The sequence below is a fragment of the Triticum dicoccoides genome, chromosome 1B, assembly GCF_002162155.2.
Source record: "Triticum dicoccoides isolate Atlit2015 ecotype Zavitan chromosome 1B, WEW_v2.0, whole genome shotgun sequence".
Taxonomy (NCBI): Eukaryota; Viridiplantae; Streptophyta; class Magnoliopsida; order Poales; family Poaceae; genus Triticum; species Triticum dicoccoides.
Genome location: NC_041381.1, coordinates 106,363,913 through 106,383,714, shown reverse-complemented (window position 1 = coordinate 106,383,714; position 19,802 = coordinate 106,363,913).

Here is a 19,802-nt window from a genome sequence, read left to right as displayed (position 1 = left end):
TCCCTCAAGGATGCTCTCACTCATATGGTTGGTGGAGTCACTCAAATGGCGCTCAACCTCACATAGGATGTGTGGCATGCTCTCATGTGTGGGGCTAGTGGTGGTCACACTCATCCTCTCGTAGGAAATGCTCTCATTGTCACATATGGTGGAGTCACTCATCTCACTCATGGGGTGGTGGCTCTCCTCACATGACAAATGGGGCATCTTGACATATGTGGGTGCCGGAGAGATGTAGGTGGAAATGTCTCCATGCTCAGCTCCTATCGCCGTCTTCGTGTTGTTGAAGAAGTTCATTCTCGTCGCCATGGTTGAAGGGGATGGCCCTTTCTCAACCTTCTTATCACCGTCTTGTTGTTGGAGGCCCATATGATGTGGCACCTTGTAGCTCGTCTCCATGACTGAAGGGAATTTCCCATGCTCGGCCATCTTTCTTGAGGGGCTTCCAAAGATGGAAGTGTCGCCCTCACTTGTAGGTGGTCGCCGTGGACTTGATGAAGTCATTGTAGGCATACTCGAGGGAAGTAGGTGAAGATGTCGTACTTCCAAAGGCAAAGATGACTTGATAGCACTTGGCGAAGATGCCGAAGTGGTGGTGGTAGCTGTAGCTCCGTCTTGGTGGTGCTCGTCTTGCGGTCTTCTCTTTTTCTCATGAAGCTTGGACTTGGCGTGAAGTAGGGCTTGTTGGGACTTGTACGTTTGCGCTTGTGGAGCATCTTCATGATGATGGTGTCGTTGTCGTGCTTGAGCTCGTAGTAGATGCCGTTCGTCGTCGTCGTGCACATGTTGCTTGGAGGTGACTTGCCCTTCATGACGATGTGGATCACCAACGTGATGGTTGTCGCCATGTAGATGTGGATGTGGATGAATTGCGCTTGCATCGTTTTCACGCTCTGACGACTTGTGGCTTGAACGTCGCCGCCTTGAAGATGACGAAGGGGAAGAAGACTTGATCAAGGCCCGAATCTCCTCCATCCTTGCATCTTGCTCCTCTTTTTATGCAGAAAGCTTCTTGTCGATGTAGTCCCTTTTCCTTGCTTTGGAGTGATGAATGTCGATGGAGATGTTCTCGATGCGCTCTCGCAATCTTGATTGTGCGCCTTGCATTTGTCGTTGTAGATCGAAGATGGACGCTTCGGTGATGTACTTGTTCACGCCGTCGTTGTTGTCAAGGACCGGAGATGAAATGCCTTGCCTATCCATCACAAGACTCAAGCAAGTATGAGTTGGAGAAAGAGAATAACTTGACCAAATGTACCTTGACCGATGTTGAAGATGGATCAATGATCACTCAAATGTCTAACAAGGAAATAGCACAATTGGTACCAATTCTTGTCGTTTTTCACACCTACACAAGTAAAGCTTATGGTGGAGCTCGGTGAGGATAGTGGCACAAAAATTTGATGCAAAATGTTAGCAAGAGTCAATAATGTTGAAAGAGATTCACAAATTCGCAAGTGAAACAAATGGACCAATAGCAATATGTGGCATGCGGAAACACTCACACAGATAGATAAATGGGGTCGTGCAACCAAGGAATGAGCACAAAATGTGGAATCCACGGAAAACGCTCGTGTTGCACAACTCAAGAGAGACGCTAGCACGATTGCTCTATAGGCGGATACGACACTTGTGCACAACCTATAAGATGCAAAATATATGGAATTTTATCCCAAGTATGCTATGTATGTATGGTTCCCGGTGTTTCTCTCAAAATGATCCAAGATGATCGGATATGACAATCTTATATGCAATGTGGTATGATGCTATGGCACTTGCTTAGAAGCTTCTTTGCTCTCTTTCTTTTGCTTAAAAGCTTTATTTTCTCTCTTTTTTTGTATGGCCACTTTTGCACAATGCACAAACCAAGATAACAATTGTGTATATGCGGGAACAAACTAGTGACACAAGATATGATACCAATATATGCACCACGATGATATGGTATGTATGCTATGGGAAGTATGATCACTAATGTGCACAAGTAACGTTGCCGACAATACTCAAATGGCTAGTCTCGATAGGCAAGTGACGCAAAATGGGCTAGGGGTTATCAATGCAGTTGCAAGGGGAATGTACAATGATGTCGTCGAGGTTACCGTCCTTGGCGATGATGAGAGGCGGTGTTGCCGATGTCGACCCGTTCCTAGTTAGCCGAAACACCCTAGGAAACGGAAAAACCACAACTCAAAATCTCAAAGGCAAATGTCAAATGGTGGTAGCGGAAAGCGGTGGTAGTTTGCACTTGGCAATGCGGAAGTAGAATGATAGGCTATACACGTGTCGGAGTTGAAGTTGCCGTCCCTAAGTAGCCGAAACACCTTAGCAGACACAAGCCACAACTCAAACAAGCTCAAACAAAATTGGGTTATGTTGGGTTGTCGGAAGTGTATGGTGGGCGAGGTATGCGGAGGTTATGGTGGTGGTTGATGAAGAAGCAACCATCCCTAAGTAGCCAAAACACCTTAGGAGACTCGAATCACTACTCAAACAACCACTACTGCTATATAGCAAGCAAAAAGGGTTAGGGTGCGAAGCCGGTGGTGGTGTAGCGGACGATGTGGTGGAAGCCCTAGGCAAAGGTGCCAAAATTGCCAAACTTTCATGGAGTCAAATGATGTTGGTGGTATTTTTGTGGGATGGGGAATGTCAATAGCTTCAAAACGAGCTAAAGAACATCAAAATCGGAGTTCGGATGAATTAGTTATGGGCAAAACGAAAATCAGCCGAAGTCTGAAACTACAGGTTACGGACGTCCGGAAATGGACGGATGTCCAGTCACCGGACGTCCGGTCGGGTCGGAAATCCGCTAATTTCGTTCTGGAATGGGATGTCGGACGTCCGGTAAGTAGCGGATGTCCGGTGGTTCCTGGGGCTCCAGACGTCCGGTAAAGTGGCATTCGTCCGTTGGGTCGGGGTCAACGCGGGATTTGAGCTCCGGGACGCGATTTTGGGCGGAAAATGAAGATTTTAGGGTCAAGATTGATGAGATTTCGTGAATGAAATATGGGGAAACTTGGGAAAATGATAGATCCACTCGAAACCAAGCAAATCTATGGATCAAAATCAACAAAACATCATCAAACCAACAAATCACAAAAAAATTAGGGGCTATTTTTGGTGGGGATTTTCGAAATTGGGGAAGAACACAACAAAATCAAGCTAGAAAACAAAGGGTAGGGGCTCCAGATACATGATCAACGTGGCTCTGATACCAAGATGATGTAGGGTAGAACCCTAGAGGCCGATCTTTAATGTTTGAAGAGGAATCCTACCAAGAACACGAAGAACACGAGGAGGGGAACAAGGGAAAAACACGAGAGGACACTCAACCAACAAGAATAAATCACACATGTGCTAGATCATCGAGACACAAGGTGATACAAGATCCAAATCCAACAAGGGACGATACATAGGGTAACCGGTTCTTCTCCGTGAGGAGGTCTTGAAGATGGTCTTCTCTGAGAGGAGGTCTTGAATCCAAGTGGATCTTCTCCGAAGAGGTGTCGGTCCCTCGCGGTGGAGTAGATCCAGATGGATGAGCAAAGCTCTATCTCAATGAGCTAAACCAATGCTACCCTAACTAGGAGGAGGTGGAGGAGTATATATAGTCTAGGGCCACAAAGGGGTAAGTGGGGGATACATGGGCCTCAGCCCGCAACTGGACACAGTCAGGGACCGGACGTCCGCTGGGCACCGGACGTCCGGTGGTTCCAGGGGGGACCGATCGTCCGCTAGTGTCGGACGTCCGTTGAAAGTGTTCTGTGGTCGGGACACCGAACGACAGGAAGTCTCGGACTTCCGTTAATATTGTCGGACGTCCGGTGCGGGTCGGACGTCCGCTCGCTGGAAGGTCTATAGCAAGCGTAGGCTGGTGATAACCCACAAGTGTAGGTGATAATGATAGCCTCTTTCGATAAGTAAGGGTGTCGAACCGAACGAGGAGCTAAAGGTAGAACAAATATTCTCTTAAGCCCTATCTGCCACTGATATAACTCTACGCACGCTTTAGTGATCGCTTTACCTAGAACAAGTATGAAACTAGAAGTACTTTGTAGGTGTTGTAGGATAGGTTTGCAAGATAATAAAGAGCACATAAATATAAACTAGGGTCTGTTTAGATAAAGAAGCAATAAAGTAAATATAGCGAGTGTGGAAAAGTGGTGGTAGAAGTTGTGAAATTGTCCCTAAGCAATTGACTACTTTACTAGACCGATAGCAAGTTTTATGTGGGAGAGGCATAAGCTAACATACTTTCTCTTCTTGGATCATATGCACTTATGATTGAAGCTCTAGCAAGCATCCGCAACTACTAAAGATCATTAAGGTAAAACCCAACCATAGCATTAAAGTATCAAGTCCCCTTTATCCCATACGACACAACCCCCTTACTCGGGTTTATGCTTCTCTCACTCAAGCAACCCACTATAAGCGAATCATGAACATATTGCAACACCCTACAGCGGGAATCCCTCATGCTTGTGCGACACGGAGGGCACAATAGGACAGCAACATAACCACAAGCAAATTAAACCAATCATAGCAATTCATCAATCACCGATAGGACAACAAAAATCTACTCAGACATTATAAGATGGCAACACATCATTGGATAATAATATGAAGCATAAAGCACCATGTTCAAGTAGAGGGTACAGCGGGTTGTGGGAGAGTGGACCGCTGAATATAGAAGGGGGGGAAGGTGATGGAGATGTTGGTGAAGATGATGGAGGTGTTGGTGAAGATCGCGTGATGATGATGGCCCCCGGCGGTGTTCCGGCGCCACCTGAAGCAAGGGGGAGAGAGCCCCCCCCCCCCTTCTTCTTCTTCTTACTTGATCTTCTCCCTAGATGGGAGAAGGGTTTCCCCTCTGGTCCTTGGCTCCCATGGCTTGGGAGGGGCGCGAGCCCCTCCGAGATTGGATCTATCTCTCTGTCTCTCTCTGTTTCTGCATTCTGGGATTCTGCTCTGGCACTGTTTCTTTTATATCCGGAGATCCGTAACTCCGATTGGATTGAAACCTTCGCCCAGATCGTTTTCCAAAAATTAGCTTTCTTGCAGCCAAAGAAGGGCATCAACCACCTTACGAGGGGCCCAGGAGGGTGGGGGCGCGCCCACCTGGAGTGGGCGTGGGCCCCTATCTCGTGTCCACCTCACGCACCGTCTCGCGTTGAATTTACTTCCCAAAAATCACAAATATTCCAAAATAATTCTCCGTCCGTTTTTATCCCGTTTGGACTCCGTTTGATATGGAGTTTCTGCGAAACATAAAACATGCAACAGACAGGAACTGGCACTGGGCACTGGATCAATATGTTAGTCCCAAAAAATAATATAAAAAGTTGCCAAAAGTATATGAAAGTTGAATAATATTGGCATGGAACAATCAAAAATTATAGATACAATGGAGACGTATCAGCATCCCCAAGCTTAATTCCTGCTCGTCCTCGAGTAGGTAAATGATAAAAAAGATAACTTTTTATGTGGAATGCTACCTAGCATAATCTTGATCATATATCTAATCATGGCATGAATATTAAGACACAAGTGATTCAAAGCAATAGTCTATCATTTGACATAAAAACAATAATACTTAGGGCATCCCAACAAACAATCATGTCTTTCAAAATATCAATGCTACCAGAACGTTATCCCTACAAAATCATATAGTCTTGTATGCTCCCTTTTCTTAACACAAGGTACCCCTCATGCCTATCCCGGTGTCAGCCAAGCAATTGTTTCATACTTTAGTATTCTCAAACTTTTTCAACTCTCACGCAATACATGAGCATGAGCCATGGATATAGGACTATGGGTGGAATAGAATATGATGGTGGAGGTTATGTGGAGAAGACAAAAAGGAAGAAAGTCTAACATCGACACGGCTAATCAATGGGCTATGGAGATGCCCATCAATTGATGTCAATGCGAGGAGTAGGGATTGCCATGCAACAGATGCACTAAGAGCTATAAGTGTATGAAAACTCAAACTGGAAACTAAGTGGGTGTGCATCCAACTTGCTTGCTCATGAAGACCTAGGGCATTTGATGAAGCCCATCCTTGGAATATACAAGCCAAGTTCTATAATGAAAATTCCCACTAGTATATGAAAGTGATAACATAGGAGACTCTCTATATGAAGAACATGGTGCTACTCTGAAGCACAAGTGTGGTAAAAGGATAGTAACATTGCCCCTTTTCTTTTTTTCTTTTTTTTTTGGTGGGCTTCTTTGGCCCCCTTTTTTATTTAGGATTCTTTGGCCTCTCTTTTTTTTCTTTTTTTTCTTTTTCTTTTTTTCATGGGGCAATGCTCTATAATGATGTTCATCACACTTTTATTTACTTACAACTCAATATTACAACTCGATACTAGAACAAATATATGACTCTATATGAATGCTTCTGGTGGTGTACCGGTATTTGCAATGATCTAGCATAGCAATGACATCAGAAAATGGACAAGCCATGAAAACATCATGCTAGCTATCTTACGATCATGCAAAGCAATATGACAATGAATGCTCAAGTAATGTATATGATGATGTCGGAAGTTGCATGGCAATATATCTCAGAATGGCTATGGAAATGCCTTGATAGGTAGGTATGGTGGCTGTTTTGAGGAAGATATAAGGAGGCTTATGTTTGATAGAGTGTATCGTATCATGGGGTTTGGATGCACCGGCGAAGTTTGCACCGAGTCTCGAGGTGAGAAAGGGCAATGCACGGTACCGAAGAGGCTAGCAATGATGGAAGGGTGAAAGTGCGTATAATCCATGGACTCAACATTAGTCATAAAGAACTCACATACTTATTGCAAAAATTCATTAGCCCTTGAAACAAAGTACTACACACATGCTCCTAGGGGGGAGGTTGGTAGGAGTTAACCATCGCGCGCGCCCGACCTTCACGCAAAGATAAACAATCAAAATAAAATGCGCGCCAATTTGGTTACATAGTTAGTAGACCATACGTGCATGCTTCGGGAATCACAAACCTTAACATCAACATCCTTACTAAACACAACCATCTACTAGTACCTCCCACATATTATCATCTCTATATCGCAAAACTATTGCAAGGAATCAAACATATCATATTCAGTGATCTACAAGTTTATGTAGGATTTTATGACTAACCATGTGAATGACCAATTCCTGTCATCTCTCTAAATAGATATAAGTGAAGCAATAGAGTTTAGTTCTTTCTACAAAATATATGCCCACGCTCTAACAAATATAAGTGAAGCAAAAGAGCATTCTACAAATGGAGGTTTTCTATGTGAAGAGAAACATGCAATCTAGACTTCAAATAATATAAGTGAAGCACATGAAGCATTCTATAAAGCCATACTCAAAAGATTTAAGTGAAGTGCAATGAGCATTCTGTAAATCAACCAAGGACTATCTCATACCAGCATGGTGCATAAAAGAAAAATGAAAACTAAATGCAAAAGACGCTCCAAGACTTGCACATATCGCATGAACGAAACGAATTCGAAAACATATCGATTCTTGTTGAAGAAAGAGGGGATGCCTTCCGAGGTCATCCCCAAGCTTAGATGCTTGAGTCTCCTTGAATATTTACTTGGGGTGCCTAGGGCATCCCCAAGCTTGAGCTCTTGCCTCTCTTCCTTTTCCTCATATCGAGACCTCCTTGATTAGACACTTCATCCACACAAAACTTCAACAGAAAACTCGGTAAGATCTGTTAGTATAATAAAGCAAATCACTATTCTAAGTACTGTTGCAAAACAATTCATATTTTATTTTTGTCGGAGTAATGGGCCACGGGTAGGCTAACACGAGCCCCAGGACATTTCAAGACATCGGGGCAGGCCGCGCCCCTCAGGCCGAGTCCCAGGAGCGACTCCAAAATATGCTGAGTCCCAGACGGCGACTCCCAGATAAGCCGACTCCAAGCTGGCGACCTCCAGAGAGGCCGACTATGGAGAGTCGGCCCAAGACTCCTCCCTCATCTTGAAGTACGACACGGGGTACGGTCACGGCATGGCCGTTCCCCCCTGCTTACAAAGGGCCGGCATGGCTATAGTGAGCCGTGTCGCTGGAAGATCTCCGGCGAGATATGGCACTGTTGCCATGCCTGCCCTGACCTCAGCCACAGTGCACAGTACACTGTGCCCATGATGCCGGCCTGTACGACCCGAAGGCGGCGGGGCCGCCTGTCAGTGGGTAGGCCGAAGGCGGCCTGGGCAACCCGAAGACGGACCTGTGGGAGTCGGCCTCCCTGGAGTCGGCCGACTCCTCCCAGGGCCCACGAGCCATTAACCAGATAAGATGGGGAATGGCGACAGTGATCGCTCGATAGACGGCGGCACTATTGCCACGACCCGATGACCGAGCCTACATCATCAGGAGTGCCGCTATAGTATCAAGCCTGTCCGCGGGACCCGCCAGTCGGCGGGCCCCAGAAGCCGGCGGGAAGGACGGCGGCCTGAGAGACAGATGGCTGGGACCCGCGCCCAGCCGGATTACTATTGTACCCCCGGGGGGTAGGCCTATATAAACCCCCCGGGGCACCCATGCAAAGGGTTCAGACCTAAAGAGAGATAGACCAGATAGCACGGGGAGAGGAGAGCTAGCCCTGCCCTCTCCTGCCTCCCAAAACAGCTCCAGGAGCACCATTGTAGCCACGTTGCTTTAGTGATCATGCGGGGACCCCGCAGAGTAGCAGTAGGGGTGTTATCTCCTAGGAGAGCCCTGAAGCTGGGTAACTTCCGCCGGCGTGCATGTCTTCGCCTCATCCCGCTTCCAGGCACCGGCGACGTTCTACTCGCTCCCACCATGATAAGCCATCCTTTGGCATATGTCGTACCCAACCCCCGACATTTGGCGCCCACCATGGGGCGAGGTGCACCGTCGTCCGGAGATCTGCTCTGGACGGGAACCCTATTCCTCCCCGGCGCGCACAGCCAGCCCGGCACGCCGGATGGCGTCCGTGCCGACGCGCTGCACGGTGCTGAGATAGCCTGTGCGGCCAGCTGCCTCGCCGATCTCATCGGCGAGGTTCGCCTCTCTGACGAGCCTGCGTCGGAGAGCCCCCTCGCGGGCCTCCTCGACCAACTCCACGTCGCCGGCGAGCCTGCCGCAGACCTGGAGTCCATAGGATCCATCGACCCGATGCTGGTCGACTCCGACACCGCGTCGCTCGATGCGTTCCCCACCAACGTGGTGGTCTACGACGAGCCGCTCCCTTGCACGGGGAGCGGCGGAAGCACCGTCACTAAGGTCCTCGTCCTCGAGCACGGCGAGCGCTCCGGCGAAGGAACGCATGACCCGCTCAACACGGCCCTGCGAGGCCTTGCAGCGCCATTCCAGAAGACGCCGACGCCGAGACGCTGGAGGTGCCCTGCTTTCAGCTCGTCGAAGGCGCGAAGAAGCTGGCAAGCATGAGGTGCTTGTCATAAGCTTACCAACGCGAGATGGATCGCGCCGTAGGCGGCTCGCCGGCTCCGACCGGGCCTAGCCGCCTAGGCACGGTCCGACAATGCAGTGCGGCAATCGCCAACCTCTTCGGGGCTGATCGCCCAGTGTATGCCACGCCCGCAGAGAATATCCGTGCCGCCCAGGCGGCAGCAGACGAGCTCGACAACTTCAAAGGCGAAGAGCGCCGCATAATGACGGAGCGAGTTCAGCAGCTCCTCGATGCGGCTGCTGCGCAGAATGATGCCGGCTGCTGCACCGAGGTGCCGCAGCGCCAAAACGATGCCCCACCGCCTCGCCGAGACCAAGGTGTGACGTCTCGGACGCCGACTGGCGGGGCCCGTGGGAAGAAGGACAAGGAGCCGGCTATCAGCCATAGTCGGACTCACATCACCATCGAGCGCGAACAAGACGGCCGCCCCAAAGCGGTGGAACGGCGGGACGACTACCTGCCTCCCCCTCCTCACAGAGAAAGGCGAGTCTCCCTGCTGCCCATGGAACATCCGACTCTCGGCGACCGCCTTGGCCGCCGAGAGGGAGTCGGAGAGAACGACGCCCGCCACCAGATCGACCGACTACACCGATCCCTGACGCTGGAAGAAGAAGACGAGATGGGTCCCCCCTGCTTTGGACCCCGCATCCGGGACGAGCCCTTTCCCAAAGGGTTCACGCTCCCTCAAGACACGCCCAAATATACCGGCACCGTGAAGCCGGAAGATTGGCTGATCGACTACTGCATAGACGTCAACATAGCGAACGGCAACAAGCGCGTTGCCGTAAGATACGTCCCGCTCATGCTCCAGGGCTCGGCCCGGACGTGGTTGAACAGTCTGAAGCCTCGCAACATCAACAGCTGGGTCAACTTCACCGAGGCTTTTGTTTGCAACTTCACCAGCACGTACAAGCGACCTCCCAAGCCGCGCCAACTCTCCTTGTGCGTGCAAGGCCCTGACGAGTCTACTCGCGACTACCTCACGCGCTGGGGCGAACTCCGGAACTCCTGCGAGGGCGTGCACGAGGTACAGGCCATCGAGTACTTTACTGCGGGGTGCAGAGAAGGCACCCTCCTCAAGCACAAGCTCCTCTGCGACGAGCTGGAGACCCTCGATGAGCTGCTGATCACAGCGGACAAATATGCCACGGCCGACTCCTCCATGAAGGCGGAGATTCGGGTCAGCACAACTGGCAAAGTCGCCCCTCAAGCTCCAAGAACTCCGGCTGGGGACACCAGTCGGCGGCAACAGCAGAATGACCAGAAGCGCAAAGCCCCGCAGCCGACTTCCACTAGTCGGCAAGTGGCGACAGCAGAGGACCAGCAGTTGGAGGGACCGCCTCCGGCGAAGCGACAGAAGGGCGGCAAGTCCAGCCGGCTGCCGGTTTTCTCCTACGAGCAGACTCTAGATGGTCCCTGCAAGTTTTACAGCGGCGAGAAGACGTCGAACCACACCACCAGGAAATGCCACTGGCTGACCAGAATCGCCAAGGGGGACGGCCTGCTCCCTCCCCCTCCTGCTGGGCCGCCTCCTCCACCACCGCCCCAGCAGCCGGCCGTTAGGCCAGTCGGTGCGATACAAGACGAGTTCCTAGATGAGCATGGAGCCTATGTGGTGTTCACCAGTGTGGCGGATGATTGGCGCAGTAGGCGCCAACAACAGCAAGAAGTGAATGCGGTTGCATCAAGCCCTCCAGAGTTCATGCATTGGTCCGAGAAGCCTATCAGTTGGAGCAGAGCTGATCACCCAGAGGTGATGTCGAGTCCAGGCTCCTACGCCTTGGTCTTAAGCGCCACACTCACCACAGATAGACGGGCCGCTCGCTTCTCGCGAGTACTGATAGATGGAGGCAGCAGTATCAACATCCTGTACAAGGATACGATGGAGAAATTGGGAATCAAACGAAGACAGCTTCAAAGCAGCCGGACTATGTTCCACGGAATCGTTCCTGGCCTTACCTGCTCGCCAATCGGCAAGATCCTGATAGATGTCCTCTTCGGAGACAAGGATCATTTCCGACGAGAGCCAGTTTGGTTTGAGGTGGTGGACCTTGAAAGCCCGTATCATGCACTGCTTGGCCGACCCGCCTTGGCCAAGTTCATGGCGGTCCCCCACTACGCCTACCTCAAGATGAAGATGCCGAGTTCCAAGGGAATCCTAACAGTGTCCGGCGACTACAGGAAGTCATCCGCTTGCGCGGCCGAAAGCAGTCGGCTGGCCGAGTCCTTGGTGATCGCGGCTGAGAAACAGCTTCTTGATCGGGTCGTGGCGATGGCCGGCAAGCAGCCCGAGTTATCACCCGACCCCAAGGAGTCGGAAGCAGAAGGATCATTCAAGCCGGCCAGGGAAACAAAGAAGATACCGTTGGACCCGGAGCACCCGGAGAGGTACATTGTCATGGGCACAGGCCTTGACAGCAAATAGGAAGGCGAGCTCGTCGATTTCCTTCGTGAGAATCGCGACATCTTCGCATGGTCCCCCAAGGACATGCCTGGTGTCCCGATGGAATTCGCCGAGCACAAATTACACGTCTGATCTGATATGAAGCCCGTCAGGCAGCCTCTGCGCCGCCTGTCAAAAGAAAAAAGAAGAGTTGTCGGAGAAGAGATAGCCCGGCTCCTAGCAGCCAGCTTCATCATGGAAGTGTTTTTTCCAAAGTGGCTGGCAAACCCAGTACTGGTGCTGAAGAAGAACAAGCAGTGGCGGATGTGCATTGATTACACGAGCCTCAACAAAGCCTGCCCCAAGGACCCATTTGCTCTGCCGAGAATTGATCAGGTGATAGACTCCACAGCCGGATGCGAGCTGTTGAGTTTCCTGGACGCATATTTAGGATATCACCAGATCAAGCTAAACCCGGCTGACAGACTGAAGACCGCCTTCATCACGCTGTTTGGAGCCTTCTGCTACCTGACCATGACGTTCGGTTTGAGAAACGCCGGCGCCACCTTTCAGCGTTGCATGCAGAAATGCCCATGTCTATGTGGATGACGTGGTGGTGAAGACGGAGAAGCGTGGAACCTTGCTGGAGGACCTCAAGGAGACATTTGAGAATCTGCGCCGATTCCAGATCAAGCTCAACCCAGAGAAGTGCGTTTTCGGAGTACCAGTCGGCCAGCTCCTTGGTTTCCTGGTCTCCGAACGCGGCATAGAGTGCAATCCTGTGAAGATCAAGGTCATCGAGAGGATGGAAGCACCCAGACGACTGTTAGATGTGCAGAAGTTCACCGGCTGTTTGGCATCCATCAGCCGATTCATCAGTCGGCTGGGCGAGAAGGCTCTCCCCCTGTATCAGCTCATGAAGAAGACCACCTTCTTTGAGTGGACTCCCAAGGCGGACGAGGCTTTTCTCCAACTAAAGAAGATGTTGACTACTCCCCCTGTGCTGGCGGCTCCGACTCCCAAAGAGCCCATGCTCCTATACATTGCCACCACCAGCCGAGTAGTCAGCACAGTCATTGTAGTCGAGCGCAAGGAGGAAGGCAAGGCGCTACCTGTCCAGAGACCGGTATATTACTTGAGCGAGGTGTTGTCGACCTCCAAGCAGAACTACCCCCATTACCAGAAGATGTGCTACGGCGTGCATTTTGCCGCCAAGAAATTGAAGCCTTACTTCCACGAGCATCCAATCACCGTGGTCTGCATAGCTCCACTGGCCGAGATCATCGGAAGCCGAGATGCTTCTGGCTGAGTGGCCAAATGGCCTTTGACCTGGCTCCCTACACCATCTACTACGAGCCCCGCACCAACATCAAGTCGCAAGCACTGGCCGACTTCCTCGTCGACTGGGCCGAGACCCGGTATTTGCCGCCAGCGCCCGACTCCACCCATTGGCGGATGCACTTTGACGGCTCCAAGATGCGCACCGGCTTGGGAGCCGGCGTCGTCCTCACTTCCCCCAAGGGCGACAAGCTCAGATATGCGCTGCAGATCCACTTCGCCGCCTCCAACAACGTGACCGAGTACGAGGTGCTCATCCACGGGCTCCGTCTTGCCAAAGAACTCGGCATTCGCCGGATCCGGTGTTATGGCGACTCTGACTTAGTGGTCCAACAATCATCTGGTGATTGGGACGCCAAGGATACAAATATGGCGAGCTATCGTTTCCTCGTCCAGCAACTCAGCGGATACTTCGAGGGGTGTGAGTTCCTCCACATGCCAAGGAACGACAACGACCAAGCAGACGCCTTGGCACGGATCGGCTCCACCCGCCAGGCAATACCATCTGGTGTCGCCCTCCGGCGCCTCCTCAAGCCTTCTATCAAGCCGTCACCCGAATCAGATTCAATCTATGTGCCGGCTCCGCTTGAGGATGACGGATCTGACTCCAAGAAGCATACAGTCGAAGCCGGCCCAGGGACATCAGAACCCGGCCCGGGGACTGCAGTAGCAAGATCGAAGACTCCAGAGCTCGGCCCGGGGACTGCTCCAGTCAGCCCCGGGACTTTGTCAAATCAGCAAGCGGCTGCGGACTCCAACCCGCCGCCTCCCAGCACAGCCGCCCTTATCCATGTCGCACTAGTGGCAGTTGAAGAAATAACAGCGCCTTCATGGGCCCAGCCCATCCTCAGATTCTTAGTAAACAGGGAGCTGCCAATTGATGAAATCTTGGCTCGGCAAGTGCAACGCCGAGTAGCAGCCTAAACCATAGTCAACAGAGAGTTGGTCAGGCGCAGCATTACCGGCGTCTTCCAATGCTGCGTCGAGCCAGAACAAGGCCAAGAAATCCTCAGAGACATCCATGAAGGCGAGTGCGGTCACCACGCGGCCTCCAGGGCACTTGTCGCCAAAGTCTTCCGGCACAGTTTCTTCTGGCCAACCGCTCTGGAAGAGGCCAAAGAGTTAGTCCAAAAGTGCAAGGGGTGCCAGATTTTCCGTTCCAAGCCACATCAGCCGGCTTCCGCACTCAAGACTACCCCCATCGCCTGGCCCTTTGCAGTCTGGGGCCTGGACATGGTGGGACCATTCAAGATGGCACGAGGTGGCTTGACTCACCTACTTGTCGCAGTGGACAAGTTCACCAAGTGGGTGGAGGTGAAACCCATCAAAAAGTTGAATGGTCCGACTGCAGTGACCTTCATCGCTGACATCACAACTCGGTACGGCATCCCACACAGCATCATCACCGACAATGGCACGAATTTTGCCAAAGGCGCCTTGGCCCGTTTCTGCGTGACGCAGGGCATCCGACTGGACTTAGCGTCCGTTGCCCATCCACAGTCAAACGGCCAGGTGGAGCGAGCGAACGGCCTCATCTTGTCCGGCATCAAGCCTCGACTCGTCGTACCGTTGGAGCGATCTGCCGGATGTTGGCTTGAGGAGCTGCCAGCCGTCCTCTGGAGTCTGCGCACGACTCCAAACAAGTCAACCGGCTTCACACCCTTCTTCCTCGTCTATGGCGCCGAAGTCGTCATCCCAACGGACATAGAATTCGACTCCCCGCGAGTCACCATGTACACCGAGGAAGAAGCAGAAGAAGCACGTCAAGACGTCGTCGATCTGCTGGAAGAAGGCCGGCTGTTGGCACTCAGCCGGTCTAGCATCTACCAGCAGAGCATGCATCAATACTACAACAGGAAGGTCAGGCCAAGATCTTTCCAAGAAGGCGACCTTGTGCTCCGGCTGATCCAGCGAACAGCCGGCCAGCACAAGCTGTCAGCACCTTGGGAAGTCCCCTTCATCATCAGCAAGGTGCTAGGGAACAACGCCTACTATCTGATCGACGCTCAGAAGCCCCGAGCGCGCAAGAGGGACGACTTCGGCAAAGAGACAGAGCGCCCGTGGAATGCAAATCTTCTTCGAAGATTTTACAGTTGATGCAATATGTATCACACTACCCCTTTGTATTAAAGTACTAAGACTATTGGGCCCCTCGAGACGAGCTCGGGGGCTGCCCTTTTTGTTATCTGTACAATAAGAATTATGCCTCCGAGTACATTACTTTCATTGCAAGCCGCTTGGCACCGGGCCAGACTAGTCGGCCCGGGGACTCGCCGCCTTGCGCTATGAGAAGCTTCCCGCAGTCAGACAAGTAGTGTGCGGTGCCCAATCCGCCTCTTGGCAAAGCCGCAGCTCGCAGAGCGACTGTGAGGCAGGCAGGAGTAAGGAAGAACGGGCACCCACACGAAAAATGGCTAAGGACCTAAAGCATGAACATAGCGTAAGACGGCCTCCAGCATTTCTGAAGCGAAAAACCGACTCATGAGTAGTCGGCTCGCCGTCTTTATTAGCCTCTATTAAGGACGACCGACTCTTGGGTAGTCAGCCTATCGCTTTCTATCCGACTTGCTAAAGAAGCTCTAAATGGCCAAGTACTTGCCTTCCCGAAGTAGCCAAGCACTTGACCCAGCGACAGTCTGCAGAGCGGCTGCCCGACTGGCAAGGCAGCGACCAAAGGAAGGCGGCAAAAGGAAAAGCCTAAAGAGCAGTAAGCAAGGAAAGACGGAAAGCAGATTAATATTTACATAGGCCCTTGGCTGAATCTTCGAATAGAAGTTCAAGATACACCCCGCGGGTGGAATTGTTCGAATCTAACAAAGTTTTCAAAAGATTACTAAGATAGAGAAACAGAGGCCAAAAAGGCAGCCTAGGAGGCGGCATCTGAGATTGGAGGATCGAAGGAGATAGCGGTGTCAGGCGCCGGGGCAGTCGGCTGGCGGTCTCAGTTTGATCGCCTCCGGCGGCAGTCGTTTTCTCTTGACGCGGCTCGTTGCTGGAGGCGCGGTCGAGCTGAGGCTGGCCGCCTGCTCCGTCTTCTGGCACCTCCGCCTCGCCTTCGGCCTCTGCCTCATCCTCCTCCTCAGTGCTGGAGTCGATCACCTCCGCCGAGTCCTCGCCATACTCCGGGTTCATCCCGAACCACTCTGACGGCACTTCCTCGCCGCCTTCAGCCCGCTCAGGCACGAAGACGTTGGTGTCCGTGTACTCGGCGATGGCCGCCGCACGCTCGATAAGGGCGCCCTCCACGGCCTCCAGCTCAGCCTGGGCTTCTGACCGGAACGCGGCTAGACGGTCCAGGTCCAGCCCTGGATACCACGCCTTGACGTACTCCAAGGCCCGGCGTGCTCCGGCCCGGGCCGAGGAGCCCTTCCAGGCCTCAAGACGGCCGGCAGCGACTTCCAGCCAGTCAACGGTCTGACTGGCGGTGCACAGAGCCGGCATATCCGGCCACAAAGCGGCAACCGCCTGGGCGCCGGCACGCTGAAGCCGGCGCATCTGCCGGTGGGCCGGACGAAGACGGGCTTCAATGCTCAGGAGTTGTTCATCAACGGTTCGGGGGGCATTGGCGGCGATCTCCTCACCATTTGCCCTTCGCGCCTCATGAGCAGCCTCGATGGCCAGAGGGACCGCTTGCGAGTGACCAGGGAAGAAGTCTGCTCAAACAAAAAGAAGCAAGCCGAAAAATCAGAAGTCGACTTGGCACATAGTCGGAAGCCCGAAGAAACGAAAGAAACGTACCATCCACAATATCCTCGATCTCGTGGAAGCCGGAGGTCAGCATCGCCTCCCTGTCAGTCCAGGAGGAGCGCTCGCTCTCGAACTCGGCCAGGAGAGCGGCTTCCTTCTTCTCGGCCTCGTCCTGCGCCTTCTTGAGCATCTCCTTCTGCTCGGCCAGCTGTGCCGCCAGCAGGTCGCCCTCCATGGCGAGCCTGCCACACTCCTCCTCCTTGGCACGACGGGCGGTATTGGCCTCGCCCAGCTGCTCCTGAAGAGGCGTTGGCTCCTGAAAAACGAAAGAGGAAACAAATCAGTCGTCAGCAAAGAAGATCGCCGGGACGATCTGGCCCGACTGCTCAGCAGTCGGCACGGATCTCGGGGACTACAGCCCGCGGGTGCGCCAGCGCACCCCCGCGAAGAAGAAGAACTCACTCCAGCTTTCCGACAAGTCGGCAGCCCGCTTGCTCAACTCCTCAACATTGCGGTTGAAGGCAGTGGCGCGGACGTTGTGATACTCCTGCAATAAGTCATTGAAGATGAAGTTAGTGTTTGGAACTCGCCAGAGGGAGTTCTGAACCGCCTGCTCAGCAGCCGGCCCGGAACTCGGGGACTACACCTAGTGGGTGCGCTGGCGCGCCCCCACAGAGAAAAACAAGAATCAAGAAGGAAAAGAAACTTACTCGGACGGCCGTTCGCGCGGCCAGGTGCGCTCTGGTGCAGGTTTGAAGGGCGTCGCCTTCGGCCTGCAACTTCGCCTGGACTTCCAGGAGCAATTGATTTAGTGGCCCAGTGCCGCCTCCGTGCACCCACCCGATGGGTGCGGCGCTTGTGGCCTCGACGTCTAAGGCTGCCGAGCTGGCAGCGCCGGTCTCCCGAGGTCGCGGCGCCGAGGTCGCCCTCTCAAGACGGCGGCGCGCCGGCGAGGTGACTTGGAGAAGCAGCCATGCCTCGGCCTCGTCCATGGCTGGCGGCTCCGATGGACCCACCGGTTGTTTGCCGTGCGGTCTCCCAGACGGCGGTGGAGGCGGCGGTGGTGGCACGAGAGTGTCTGACATGGAGGCTTCGCCGCTCTCCTTCTCCACGACAGGGTTCTCGATGCCGGCTTCCCCGGTCTACCCCGTGAACTCCGGAGGCGGCGGTGCAGATGATAGTGGGGGAACGAGCATCGCCGATCGGCGACGCGCGGCCTCCTCGGCCCGCCGTCTCGCCGCAAGGGCGGCCTCGGCATCATCCAGCTTCTTCTGGGCGGAGGCGGCCGCCCTGTCGGCCTCCGCCTTCTCCAGACGTTCGGCCTCCTCCTCCTCGCGCGTCTCCCGCGCATTCCGCTCCGTCGCCTCCCGGAGGTCGGCGGCGGGGTCGGGCTGCCGAGTATTGGCGGACGTCTCTGCCGACCCCATGACGGAGGGGACGGCGACTCTCTCAAGGGAAAGAGGGGCCCTGAAGAAGAGTGGAGGGAGTATATAACAAAGAGATTCGGACAAGATTCAACAAGGGAAAATAAAAAAGCATAAAGACTCACGCAGAGACTAGCGGCGGCTTTCTCACTTCCCTTCGGAAGCGGTTGGCCTTCGCGGCCGCCTCCTCTCGTCTGGTCGCGGCGGCCGCCCCCTTGAACTTCTTCAATTTGCCACCGGGCACACTCGGCCCGGCGTGACGCCTCTTCGCACCACCTTGGCCGGCCAAGCCGGCGGAGGAGCCGGCGCCCGACGGGCCGATCCTCAGCTGGTGGCGCGGAGCGACTTCGCCTTCGGCGTCGTCGTCAGGCCAGTCGGCGAAGGTGGCCGAGGGCCTGAAGTCGCCTTCTGCTCCCCCTTCCCCGCCTTCGGCGTCGGCTTCCATTGCCGCCGCCCCCAAGTCGGGGTCGTCAACATCGCTCTCCGTGTGGTCGGGAACATACTCGCGGGGCTGTCTCGTGGCGCCGGCGGCAGGCTGCATAAGAGGATTCTAGTTCAGAAGAAGCCAACAAGAGTCAGAAGCCGGAGTCGGCTGCGAAAAAAGACAAAACGATAGGGGGACGCGACTTACTACTGGTGGAGGGTTGTCACGTGAGTACGGCTCCTTGCCGAACTGCCAGTCCTCCTCTAACTCGCAGTGCGCGATATAATTCACCATATTTGCCACCTCCTTGCGGGGCATCTCCTTGGTGCTCATCCGACTTGGGTCTCGGAGGCCGCTCATCTGACAGATCAGGTGAGGCCGGCCTTGGAGCGGGAGAACTCGGTGCGCCACGAATGCGGCCAGCAAGTCGGCCCCGACGAGTCCCTCCGACTGTGTCAAGACTCGGAGTCGCGCTACGGCGGCGGCTCCAGCGGGTGTCAGCGTCTTGACTCGATGGGACCAGCTGGGGAGCCTCCCAGTCAGGGGAGCGGCGTTGTAAGGCGGCAAGTTGACCCAGTCGCCGTTGGAGGCGAGGTTCTGCACGTAGAAGTACGAGCGCTGCCACATCTTCACCGACTTGATCAGCGTGATGGGAGGAAAGGGGTTGTCGGCCGTCGAGCGCCGCATCGCGATGAAGGCGTCGCACTGAGCCGGCACGCCGGCGATGTGCGTGCCGAGCTTAGAAGAGAAGAATTCTCCCCATAGCTCGATGGTGGGGAGAACACTGAGGAAACCTTCGCACAGAGTGGCGAAGGCGGAGAGCAACACCACCGTGTTCGGAGTAAGGTGGTGCGGCTGAAGACTGTGGAACTCCAAGAACGAGCGGAAGAAGCCGCTCGCCGGTAGCCCCAGACCGCGCATGAGGTGCGAGCGGAAGATGACTCGCTCGCCCTCTTCCGGCGCCGGCCGGATTTCCCCCTCCGGGGCGGCGCGGGGGCGCACGAGGTCCGCGCTGGGGAGACGGCGTGTCTGGCGGAGGAACTCGATGTGTTCTTCTTCTACCTCCGAGCCGTCCCATACGTCGGAACGCACGGCGGGGGCCGCGGCGGAGGA